This window comes from Brachyistius frenatus, unplaced genomic scaffold, assembly GCF_029030835.1.
Source record: "Brachyistius frenatus isolate BFR_SWC_R1_liver_20210118 unplaced genomic scaffold, ASM2903083v1 Contig_264, whole genome shotgun sequence".
Lineage (NCBI taxonomy): Eukaryota > Metazoa > Chordata > Actinopteri > Embiotocidae > Brachyistius > Brachyistius frenatus.
In genome coordinates, this window is record NW_027210863.1 from 388781 (window position 1) to 402748 (window position 13968).

Here is a 13968-nt window from a genome sequence, read left to right on the forward strand (position 1 = left end):
GAATAGCAGACTTTTTTTTTTTTATTGCTCAGTTAACCACTCACCTTTAAGAGCATGCATTGTAAATATATTATTTTAATCACAGATACAAGCTGTGGTGCAGAAAATCGTGTGCCACCTGACAACAAGTCACCTATGAGAGTGTATAACAGGTGGCTACCAGATGTTAACGAGAGGAAGAGGTTAATTTTCACTTTGTGAAAACAGCTTTCCACCACATTGTTAGGAAGGAAAAAATATATCTTTGGCCTCATTGTTTTCCTTTATTGGCTGATTTTCTATGTTAGGTGGAAACCCTTTGACCTGCACAACTAGCCCTCACAATCTGATTCAGCTTACAGTGAACAGATGTTAATGACTGCCTGTGATTAACCTTGACTCTTCCATTCAATGTCCCTGAGCTTCCATGACAATTTTTTATCCACAAAGGTCAGAGAAATTCAGAGTTTTATGGTGCCATTTAATATGTTTCTTTAGTGTCCTTTATGTAAAAATACATCTAAATGCATGGAGAAATATTATTTTTGTGATGTCTCAATATTACACCATGATTTCTGCCTCCCAGGGACAAACAACAACGTATAATTCCTCCAGATATAACGTATCAGAGCTTTTATAAACAGCTGCTCTCTGCTGCTGGAAATTAGGTTTACGAGAGAGTAATGTGGGCTGCAAAACCACAACAGTGAGCTTAAAGGCTGTAAGGCTCCAGAGCTTCAATAAGTTTATCAATCCATCGCCTATACTGAAAAGTTGAGCTGCCATCAAGCGAAAGGATGATTGCCTCAGTGATTCTCAGCCGTGGGTGAACCATGGAGCTGCTAAAGTAAATTGAAAAAAAAGAGAACCTTCGACTCGATTGTAAAAATACATCCATGCAGAGTCCATGATCTCCAGAAATAATTTAAATTTAGATTCATCAGACCACAGGACAGTTTTCCACTTCACCTCAGTCTATCTAAAATGATCTCGGGTCCAGAGATCATTGTTTTATCTGGTTTCTTCTTTGGAGAGTTGTAACCTGCATTTGTGGACGCAGTGATGAACTGTGTTCACAGACGATGGTTTTCACAAGTGGGTGAGGGATTTTACAGGAAAAGGACCAGATGCACACACAGATGAAGTGGAATAAACAGGTTTGTTGAGCTTAGAGGTATGGTGGAAAAAGTCTGGGATGGTGGAGAATGGAAGGAGTTCAAAGTCTGCACAATAGCTTGTGGCCAGGGCAGGGCTGCAGAGCAGCAGAGACTCAATGGATCCGGGGCTGCAGAGTGCAGCCCAGCAGAATAACGAGGAGAAGAAGGTATGGTTACCGGCTGGAGTGAGGACAGTCAGTGGGACGAGGCGGGTGAATGTGTGGAAATCCAGAATTGAGGTGGACTTGAACTGGTAGCAGGCAGTGAGTCAGAGTGCAGGCAGGCCAGACCGAAGATTCTCTGGAAAGTCAGGCTTGCAGCAGAACGGCAGTTAAGGCTCTGCCTTAAGAGACTCTGCCTCTCTGAAATCATCTTTTATACCCAATCATGTTACTGATTTGTTGTAAATTAACCTAAATAGTTGTCATATTGTTGACCAGATGTTTCTTTTAGCTTTACACAACTTGTCCAGTCTTTGGTTGACTCTGTCCCAACTTATTTGAGATTTAGAGTGTTGCTGCCATCAAATTCAAAATGAGCATATATTTTTCATAAAACAATAAAAAGTCTATGTTTCCACATTGTTTTATTTGCTCTATTAATTATGGGTTTAGGTGATTTACAACTCATTGCATTCTGTTATTATTTATGCTTTACACAGCATCCCAACTTTTTTGGAAACAGAGTTGTAGTTACCTAAAAGCAATAAAGAAATGGCTGAAACAGAAACAGCTGCATGAAATGATTACTGTCAATAGTTAGCATTTAGTAATATATATGTGATAGATAGATAGATAGATAGATAGATAGATAGATAGATAGATAGATAGATAGATAGATAGATAGATAGATAGATAGATAGATAGATAGATAGAAATATTGTAATATCTAATGCATCCACAAACATCCTTATTAGTTCAATTATATCCAGTTTAAGATGAGTTGAAATGAACTGTGCTGTTGCTGAAGGAGTTAAGTTGATCTGACAGGCTTGTGGTGGTACATCTGATGAGGAAGGTTGGAAACCACTGATATAGTTATTGAAAACATGAACCAACTTCATCAGATAATCCTTTGAAATCCAGCACAGTTCCAGGATATTCATATTCATGTGCATGTAAAATGTGAATGTGATCTTCTTAACCTTCCTAGATTCTCATCACTAATCATTATAGTGCTGTTTCCAGAATCAAGAACATTTGTGTTGTTGGCTTTGTTTTGTGCCAGTGTTGACACCAGGAATGCCTTTATGCCAACAGTATCAGGTAAGTGTCTAAGCAGAAGGTACTTGGGAAATCAAAGCAGATTTGTGCTAAAACTCAACCATCTAGTATCTTAAACCAGCGAACAAGCTGCTGACTAGAAAACATTATCACTGAGACTTTTTGCATGCAAATCAGAATCATCTCCCGTGTTCACAAGAAGAAACGAGAGACGTGATAACACCAATCTGATATGTGAGCCAGTACTCCTCCCAGAGGAGCAGCCCGTCAACCCAGACTTGATCAGCCTTCACTCCCACTTATCTGCTCATTTATTCCCCGAGGACTCCCATTAACCAGTGACGAAAGAACTATGACAAAGGTAAAGTGATCACTTAATCACTCTTAATTTATGAATTGATGGGGTCCTGATTAAAAAGCATCACACCCACATGTATTCCTGACAGATATATTGACATCACAACCTGTCAGAGAGAACAGGACATCCATTTGACCATGCATTTCAGTGTACTCCCCCAAGGGCTTTATTTTAGTGTTGTTTTTTGTTAATGAAGAAAGTCTCCAATGATTCAAAAGTCATCAGTCATAAACTCTGTCTCATGCTAGTTGAACAGAGCAGATATGCATCATTTTAAATCAATCCAGCCGTCGCCACACAGGCAGCCATAATGCTAAAGTTTTCCTCATGCTATACACTCGTAAACAGGATCAACAGCGAGAGTGTCTTTTTAATGGTTGAGCTTTTTTATCTTTCATTTTAAGCACATGATGTAAAGACACTAAACGTCAGTGACCTACAGCTGCGACTACTCTGCTAACATGCTGCTCACATACTCGCACACACTTGAAGGCATTCATGATGTTGACCTGGGTTTTTATCAGGAGAGACATGTGGCTCATGTCTTTATTTCATGTGTTTGTTGCATGTGTGTACTGAACAGTATGTGTCTCTGTCAATCAGACAACTCTGATTGCAATCCATCCAGGTTCTCCCAGGTTACATGCAAGTCAAGGTCACATCAATCACAGTCAGGAAAGACAAGTTAATGTACCTGAAGCTGTTCAATAAATGCAAAAATAAAAGAGCAAAGACAACTTGGGAACGTTATCAGCTTGCCAGCCAAGTGATATCCATAAGTTGAGACAAACAGATGGACGAATTGCATTTAGGAACAACAAGTGATACCGGCTGTCGCCCACATAGAGATATAAATGCTACGTCAGCTTGATGTACCATCTGTCTGATCTAATGCCTCGGTTCCACACATCTCATGTCTCGGTTCCACACATCTCATGTAGTGGCGAGAATGATGGCGAATCATGGCTGTTCATATCACAGGCGACAGACTCTGTTAGTGGCTCTTGCATGGATCACTTCTTCCTGGCATAGTTTGACGGGCAGAACTAAGAATGATGAAATTTAGAGAGACAAATGTGTTTACATCTTTCCATCAACTGGCGAGAGCAGCAGCAGGTTTAACCTTTTGAATATCCAAAAGCAACCCAGTCAGAAATTATGCAATATTCAAATTGCATTGCATTTTTCCTAGAATCTTCTTCCTAACGGTTGGATAACATTCTGTAAAACACACATCTCCAACCTTTTTATTCTCAGAGATACTTTGACAAAAGTGTCCAAAATCCACTCATGTAGCTCTCAGACACTGTAACATTAATTCACATAGCTGAGCTCCACTAAATTTGTTATGTGAACAATAACAAATTGATGTCAACACAGGTACTCAAGAGATGCCTGCTCTAAAAATACAAAACCATTTGTATCCATATGTATCTATACCTGCTTTATCCTGACCAGGGTCACGGGGGGGTGGAGCCTAACATGGTTAGGAGTTTGCGAGTCCATCACGGGGCCAGCATAGAAAGACAGACAACCATTTATGCTGACATTCGCACCTACCCCAATTTATAATCAATAATTAACCTACACTGCATGTGTCTGGATTGTGGGAGGAAGCTGGTGTACCTGGAGGAAACCCACTGAGACACAGAAAGATTCCGGCCGACTGGCAGGTCCAAACCTCCTCGCTGAGGTGACAGTGCTCACTGTGAAGCCCAAAAACACATTATCCCACTCTAAAATAATAACATTCTCCATACACAAAAATACAGAAAAAAATTGCTGCTGAAAAAAAAGATTTAGGGCACAATGTTCCGACAATTTTTTGAAAAAACTGTTTAAGAATGTTAACACAATTTTTTTTTTAATGTTTTTATAGACCATTTCCCTACTTTAATGAGAAGAAAGTTCGGTGAACAAACAAACAATAAACAACAACAACAAAAACACTTTCCACTGTGAAGGTTGCATACTATTTTCAGAGCCTTTCTGAAACAAAAACACTCGAGCAGGTTATTTGTTTTGGTCAAGATGCATGAAGAGACTAGGAAATATGTTTACTAAGGGTTTGCAGACTTTAAAGGAGCTTTAAAGCCAAATTGTGTTTTTATGTAATAAAGGACCACATGAAGGTTTTGCGCAGGTAAAATTAAATTCGATTCAATTCAACTTTATTTATAAAGCGCCAAATCACAACACAGGTTATTTCATGGCACTTAACACATTAAAGTCGTTACAGCAAGACTTTACAATATTATACAGAGAATCCCAACAATTCAACAATTCCCACATAAGCTAGGAGGGGAAAAAAAACAGATAAACAATGCTAGGCTGGGCCATCACCTGATCAGTTGCTGTCTAAAGTGGCCAAAACTGATGGATTGTCTGTTTCAGAAAGTTACCAAAACTGTGAGATGCACTTCAGCCTGATTCTGCTGTCCAAATTAAAGTTTCAGATGCCGTCAGGTGGTCTGAGATGCACTTTTTCAAAAACAAGGCCATTAGTGATGGTCTTTTTGCACCTAACCTCAAAATTAACTCTTCTCCATCCAAGTTTTCTGATGAGGACTTATGCTACAAGAAAGAAATGTACAAAAATCTAAATTGAAGTGGCACAGCTATGGGATAAACTCAAAAGGCCAGTTTAAGAGCTCTGAATTTCCTCGAATTGTTGTGACGTGTAATCTTTGATTTAGTCCCCAACAGCTACACGATAAGCCCGTCCATCCATGTGCCTGAAGACGCTCCCAGAGGCTCTGTACTTCCACAGCTGACCCCACAGACTCAGCCACCCAACTCTCAGGAGCAAAGCAACTTGTAAGTTGTTATTGATTTTGACCCTCAGTGCCCTGCTCATTGAGTCAGGGGCAACAAATTCAGTGCTTTACAGTTCAGAAAGATTGCATTTTAGATAAACACTGTCAGTGACTGTTTGGTGAGGTCCCGCACAGATAAAAAGGAGGGTCTGAGTAAATACCTGGAGACACTGCCGATTGCTATCTTCACAGTGAATTACAGTGGAAACCATCCTTAAGGCAGAAAATTGCACCCCTACCCCCAATCTCTTTCCCTATCCACCCGTCTATCCCTCAGCCTGGGGGTTAGATAAAAATGGGCCTCTTTACAGCAGAGAAACTGACTTTCAGGCAGAAATGGAGAAAAGGTTTACAACCAAAGCTGAGCTCATCTCAGTCAAAAGGTGAATAACAAAATTAATCGAGTTTATTTCTTTGATTAAGCGGGGCGCTGGGTGTGTGTGTGTGTGTGGGGGGTGATTAAGTGAGGTGTGCTTCTTCATTAAACACCCATAGATTTAATATGCAGACTCAATTATATTGTGAACTAATATTAAACTGTATGCAATCTTAATCTTGTGAAAAGCTGCCTTCTGTATTTTGGAGAATAAAAGGTCCAATGACCTCACTGTAAAATCACTGTCACTCAATGTCAAAAATCTGTATCTGTATCATAACATTCATGTGTTATATACTCTTTTCAAGCTGTACAGTGAAATGTGGGGGTGGACATACTCAATATGTGCTAAATGCACTGCACTGCAATCAAATTAATTGAAATAATTCCAATTCAGAGCTTAAAACCACACAACACACTGTGCAGGTTACAGGTCAGGACCTTTAGCATGTGAAGGACTAAACCAATACTATTTATTTAAATTAACTCCCACACTGAGTTCCATAAGCATAAAGGAATATACATTTTCACAGTGACATCACTGTGAAAACGTCACAGTGAACGTCTGTGTTGTAGCTGCATTTGCAGATTTTAGAAAACCGTCAGTCCTGCAATGTTTATCTCTATGTCTTATGTCCCTTCATGTCAGACATGTCTTTTGTCTGACTACAGACTGAAGAAGGCAGATAGATGTTTAAAGGAGAAGGTGAAATGTTAGAAACTGTTTTTGGTCAAATGTATGAATGCTGCTGAGTGCTAGGAAAGTTGTGTTGCCACAGTACACCCGGGTCTAGATCACTACATGAACTCAATCTTTTGAGGTTTTTGAGTGGGAAGCAAAGCCATATTCTTCTGTAGAAGAAATGATCAGGAAATGATAAATGTATTTTATCAGGCATTACAAGTTTTATCAAATGTTTTTTTTTTTTTTCTTGAGGCGGAACATAACAGGTCAGGTCAGTTACATATTGAGCTTGGGGAAGTATTTTCTGACTCCTGATTACATGTTCCCAAAACCTGCATAACTCACATCTGACACATAACCAGACTGCCGTCAGTAACACAGACTGGTGTTGAAGGTTCTGCCCTTTGGAGGAGCTCTGGAAGAATCCAGGCAATTTCTATACTACTTCATCCGGTAGAAACCAATTGCAGCTGCATTGTTGAAAATAGCTTTAATAGGTAATCCACCTGTTTTTGACTATGATCGTTGGTTTTGACAGCAGTGTAAGCAGAGAAACTCATTCTTCCTTCTGCACAGTCCTCTCAGCTTCCCTGGCTGATCCCGAGCATTCATTGCATGCACTGTGGCCTCAAAAGTATTTTTTCTTCAAAGTCACATACTGGCTCAGAGAAAGTGACGAGCAGGGAGTCCACGCAAGAGATCCACTTCAAGGGAAGTCATTTATTAAAAATAAACTAATACAAACCAAGAATGGAGTGTGGAAATCAGCACTGTGAGCAGTGAATGGATGTGTGTCACAGGTGCTGGGGAGACAGCAAAGGTGCAAATACAAAAGAAAGTTGATGCTGGATGGAAAAGAGAGAAAGACTAAACACGTCAGACAATTTCCCTTCAAATCAGTGGAAAAGGAGCAGCTGTCAAGTTTACTTCTGTTATTCTGAGTGTTACAAAGTCTTAAAAATGACTGGAAAGTCCAGATAAGCTGATTGATTATTTAATTTGATGTGCTTTATGTGTGCGGGGAACAGAGAGGAGATCAGCTGGTTTGGTCTGCTGGAGGCTCAGTGTTGAAAGGTACATTCGCAAAACCTCCAGGTGTCCGACGGAGGCTTCGTTCAGTGTGCCATCCTCTCAGTACATCTTGTGGTCTGGGATCCCGTTCTTAATACTTCCATGGTTGTATCTGTTATTTAATTATGCATGTAAGTCTCAGCAGCAGCTACAGATGAAGTACTGCAGCTTTGTGCATCAACACTCTGGGCAGCAGCCATGCTGAACAAAATAATTTCTGCTGCTCGGACCTGTCGTATCATTCTTTCAGTCACTCCTCACCAACAGTGACAGCAGTGACAGATGGGACATGGATTACCACGTATATTAAGAAGTTTGAGGGCTCAGGTCTCTCACCATGAGTCAGCAGTACTGCCACTCTTGTAAATTGTGAGTTCACCACCAGAAAGATAGCGTTAGCTATACATTAACGATAGTTCTAAGGGTTCGGTGCCTCAGCACGCTGACCACAGACTGTAACAACTAAAACACAAAACACAGCATCACAAAGAATAGCCGGAGTAATCTGCCAACACAGAACCAACTGCAAGTGAGTTTGAGGGCGGCACGGTGGTGCAGTGGTTAGCACTGTCGCCTCACAGCAAAAAGGTTCGGGGTTTGAATCCGGTCCTGGGCCTTTCTGCGCGGAGTTTGCATGTTCTCCCTGTGCTTGCGTGGGTTCTCTCCGGGTTCTCTGGCTTCCTCCCATCATCCAAAAACATGCACCTCAGGTCAGGTTACCTGGCGCCGCGCTAGTGGCAGCCTGCTGCAGCAGCTCCCCCTGAGAGCCCCCCTGCTGTAGTGAAGACATTTCACCTCGGGATTAATAAAGTGAAATAAAAAAAAAAAAAAGTGCCACCAGTATTCTCTGTCCTTTTGATTGACAGCTGTAAATAATAGAAAATTGATCAAGAAAGTGTCTACATCCATTTATAACTAACCGTGGAAGTGACAGACAAAAAGTCTGTGTTCATATTTTTGACTTCGTGTCTTGAATCTAAACAGAGTTTCATGCATCAGCCTGAGAAGCGGCACAGCGGGTTTCAGCAGGAATAACAAAGTCCTAGAGAGGGTTGTTGGGTTTAGAAAGGAGGGGAAGTGGGATCAGGGAACGAGAGAGAGGGAGACACACATGAGAAGGAGTGATGTAAAACACCAAGAATGGGAACATTTGAAAGAAAAAGCGTTTGGGAGGTGAAAAGGTGAGAAGCATGTGTGTGACAGTCAGAGAGACGGAGGATAGCTGCATTCTTATTTTTCCTGTTAAAGTGGTTAAGAGCAGACAAGCGTGGAGATAATGGTCGTCTCATCCATTAATGTATGATTCATAGACAAGCACAAGATATAAATCGATGCATCAGCAGCCTCTACTAAATCAAGACAGCGTCGGGGTGTTATCTTTGTGTCGACAGACGCTGATGCTGATAGTCTTTGGGGACCAGCAGGAATGTTGGCGGGGACATTGTCCCGCTCTCTTTATCAGAACAGGAATATTACATCTTTCTTATTTTAAATACAATCTTGGAGGCATCCAGCAGATTTAGGAAATCATTCCACCGTTTTATTTTGTCCATCCGTGGAAACAACAGCTGAGGGATGATCTTTTCGAGGAATGTTCGTGCTTATGAGATCCTCTAGCTGCCAAATATGTCCATGAAGCGGGGACAGAAACTGGGACTGGAGGGGAAACATGGAGAAGCCACCCAGCAACAGGGGTGGGAACACATGACTCAGGAACACATGACTAAGGAACACATGACTAAGGAACACATGACTCAGGAAGACATGACTAAGGAACACGTGACTAAGGAACACGTGACTAAGGAACACGTGACTAAGGAACACGTGACTAAGGAACACGTGACTAAGGAACACGTGACTAAGGAACACGTGACTCAGGAACACGTGACTAAGGAACACGTGACTAAGGAACACGTGACTCAGGAACACGTGACTCAGGAACACGTGACTAAGGAACACGTGACTCAGGAACACGTGACTAAGGAACACGTGACTCAGGAACACGTGACTCAGGAACACGTGACTCAGGAACACGTGACTAAGGAACACGTGACTAAGGAACACGTGACTCAGGAACACGTGACTAAGGAACACGTGACTAAGGAACACGTGACTAAGGAACACGTGACTCAGGAACACGTGACTCAGGAACACGTGACTCAGGAACACGTGACTCAGGAACACGTGACTAAGGAACACGTGACTCAGGAACACGTGACTCAGGAACACGTGACTCAGGAACACGTGACTCTGGAACACGTGACTAAGGAACACGTGACTCAGGAAGACGTGACTCAGGAACACGTGACTCAGGAACACGTGACTAAGGAACACGTGACTCAGGAACACGTGACTAAGGAACACGTGACTAAGGAACACGTGACTCAGGAACACGTGACTCAAGGAACACGTGACTAAGGAACACGTGACTCAGGAACACGTGACTGAACACGTGACTAAGGAACACGTGACTAAGGAACACGTGGAACACGTGACTCAGGAACACGTGACTAAGGAACACGTGACTCAGGAACACGTGACTAAGGAACACGTGACTCAGGAACACATGACTCAGGAACACATGACTAAGGAACACATGACTCAGGAACACATGACTAAGGAACACATGACTCAGGAATACATGACTAAGGAACACATGACTAAGGAACACATGACTCATGAACACATGACTAAGGAACACATGACTCAGGAACACATGACTAAGGAACACATCCGGCTCCATCATCGGCTACAAACTAGATAGTCTGGAAAAGGTGGTGGAGAGGAGGACGCTGAACAAACTATTGTCCATCTTGGATAATCCTGTCCACCCTCTCAACCACCTGCTGCAGGGACAGAGGAGGACTTTCTCTAAAAGATTCCTCCAGCTCCGCTGTCACAAGGACAGATACAGGAGATCATTCCTGATACAGGAGATCATTCCAGATACAGGAGATCATTCCTGATACAGGAGATCATTCCAGACACAGGAGATCATTCCTGATACAGGAGAACATTCCTGATACAGGAGATCATTCCAGATACAGGAGATCATTCCAGATACGGGAGATCATTCCAGATACGGGAGATCATTCCAGATACAGGAGATCATTCCTGATACAGGAGATCATTCCTGATACAGGAGATCATTCCAGATACAGGAGATCATTCCAGATACGGGAGATCATTCCAGATACGAGAGATCATTCCTGATACAGGAGATCATTCCAGATACAGGAGATCATTCCTGATACAGGAGAACATTCCTGATACAGGAGATCATTCCAGATACGGGAGATCATTCCAGATACAGGAGATCATTCCAGATACAGGAGATCATTCCAGATACAGGAGATCATTCCAGATACAGGAGATCATTCCTGATACAGGAGATCATTCCAGATACAGGAGATCATTCCAGATACGGGAGATCATTCCAGATACAGGAGATCATTCCTGATACAGGAGATCATTCCAGATACAGGAGATCATTCCAGATACGGGAGATCATTCCAGATACGGGAGATCATTCCTGATACAGGAGATCATTCCTGCCCACTGCCATAAGACTTTACAATAACTCACCTCTGGCAAAATCCATCACAGTACAATAACACTGTTGACTGTATTTCTTGGCTGCTTGTATATTGTATGTATATTATATATATAGATATATACTGTACCGTATGTATATATATATATATATATATATATATATATATATATATATATATATATATATATATATATATATATATATGTTGACTGTGTTTATTGGTTTGTTGTATATAATATATATAGATATTTAATGTATTGTATATATACTGTATGTACTGTGCATTTTATATTTTATATTTATATTTTTTATTTTATTGCTTTTCTATTATATTATTCTATTATTTTATTCTATTGTTTCTATTATTGCTCCTGTATGTATGCTGCTGTGGCGAAAAAATTTCCCCTCGGGGATTAATAAAGTATATACCTACCTACCTACCTACATGACTAAGGAACACATCACTCAGGAACACATGACTCAGGAACACATGACTAAGGAACACATGACTCAGGAACACATGACTAAGGAACACATGACTCAGGAACACATGACTAAGGAACACATGACTCAGGAACAGACAAGCAAATCTTGGAATTTGCTTTACAGCATCTTGAAATAATAATAATAAAATGTGGTCAAATAAAAGAGGAGGACGGTGGATGAGATCCTCTAACAGACACTGATCAGCAGGTCCAGATCTTTCTGTGATGAGCAGCTGATGTTTCATGGAGTTCCTGGAGGTCTCGTGAACCTGATGAAGCTACCTGTGAATTCTGCAGGACTCATTCAGGATGTGACAGCTCACCTGAACAACAGGACTGGAGGGAGATCCAAGCAGAGATACGCTGGAACCAGCAAAATGCTGAGTCGGAAAAGTTTTTTAATTGCTGGTATTTCGTGGCTCCTCCTTGTTGTTGGCTGTCAATCATATTTCAGTTCATTCAATAACTCAGAAATGTCAACGCTGGACAAACGATGTCTGAATAATTTTTCCCTCTGTCAACGCAAAAATGTTTAAACGGGTGTAAAACCTCATTCTCTACGTATTCTCTGATGTGATTTTACACATGCAGACCTTCAGCTAATCAGACCCTATGTGCTTTATACTTTAACATTTTGTTATAAAAATGTTCCTATCAAAAAAGGCCCAAGAATTTTAATGTGAAAATTATTGATTGAGTTTCATTCAAGGCAGCTTAAAAATAATTTGAAAAATGCAAAGTGAAACACATGGCATCCCTCTAACTTCACTGATAGAAGTGCAGTTGTGGAAACGTATGTTATATTGGATTTATCAAGGAAACAGGGTAACAAAAGGGAAGGTTGGGGTTTCCATTAACTAGAGAACCGGATAAATTAGAAATAACAGCCAAATCTAATAAAGGCCCCAACATCTCTGAGAATTTATGGTAGGTTGCATGCTAGATTGACACAACTTTTATTTCCACTACTACAAACTACTACTACAAACTACGTACAACCCAGTACAGAACCTGGAAAACATCACAACAGTGACATTAAAATCTGGGATGGAAAACAAAACCTGAAACAAAAAAATTCAACATTGACAGTGAAACACTTTTATTGTGCTGAATATCATATTTAGTTCTGATGTGACACGTTGTACCAGAAACAGACTAATTACCTAAAAATGACAGTCTTTTTTTAGGATAAAGTTTCCATTCTCACACTCTGAATATAAAACTGAATTATTAAAAGCATTTTAAAAGCCTATTATGACTTGAGACAATTTGCATCTGAATAATATCTACAGAATGACAAAGGAGCAGCCCGCAAATGGATTTACTGTAGCAAAGGCAGCACAAATGGAAATGATAAATCAGGCAATTACAGATATTTTAAACAGCCTCCTTCTTGTGATTCGCTTAATAAATGACTATTTTAAGTGCACTCAACCAAACTAATTGGACTCTTCAGTAATAATGAGTCCAATATGCTCCCGAAACATTGATTATCTTTTATATGTATAAAAGTTTATTGAGTTGACTTTGATGGTTGCTTTTCAGCAGGGCAGATGATCAGCGATTTTAAATGAGAGTTTAATGAAGAGTTTTGTAAACCAGCCAAGTACCCACGGAGGGCGTAAACCATGGTGGTGTCAGGAGTCCTGTTTGCCTCCGTTTTGCCCCCGATCCGCTCTCCTCCTGTGTCCCCTCAGTCCCCTGTCTGCTTGTTCTGTGTCCTCCTCTCCTCTCCTCCTGTGTCCCTTCAGTCCCCTGTCTGCTTGTTCTGTGTCCTCCTCTCCTCTCCTCCTGTGTCCCCTCAGTCCCCTGTCTGCTTGTTCTGTGTCCTCCTCTCCTCTCCTCCTGTGTCCCCTCAGTCCCCTGTCTGCTTGTTCTGTGTCCTCCTCTCCTCTCCTCCTGTGTCCCTTCAGTCCCCTGTCTGCTTGTTCTGTGTCCTCCTCTCCTCTCCTCCTGTGTCCCCTCAGTCCCCTGTCTGCTTGTTCTGTGTCCTCCTCTCCTCACCTCCCGTGGCCACGCCCCTCACTGGTCCCAGCAGATGCAGCCACTCACCCCTGATCACCACCTGCAGGTGTGCTTCATCTCCCTGATCACCTCCCCGGACTATATGTACCCTGCCCCTGCACTCCTCTGGTTGTCGGTTCATTTGTTAGTCGCCTGTCTGTCCGTCCTCCGTCAGTCCTGTTCCTGTTCCCGTTCCTCCGGCTACAGTTCCACCTGCAGAGCTCCCTGTCAGAGTCACCAGTCGGGGGAGTTGCCCTC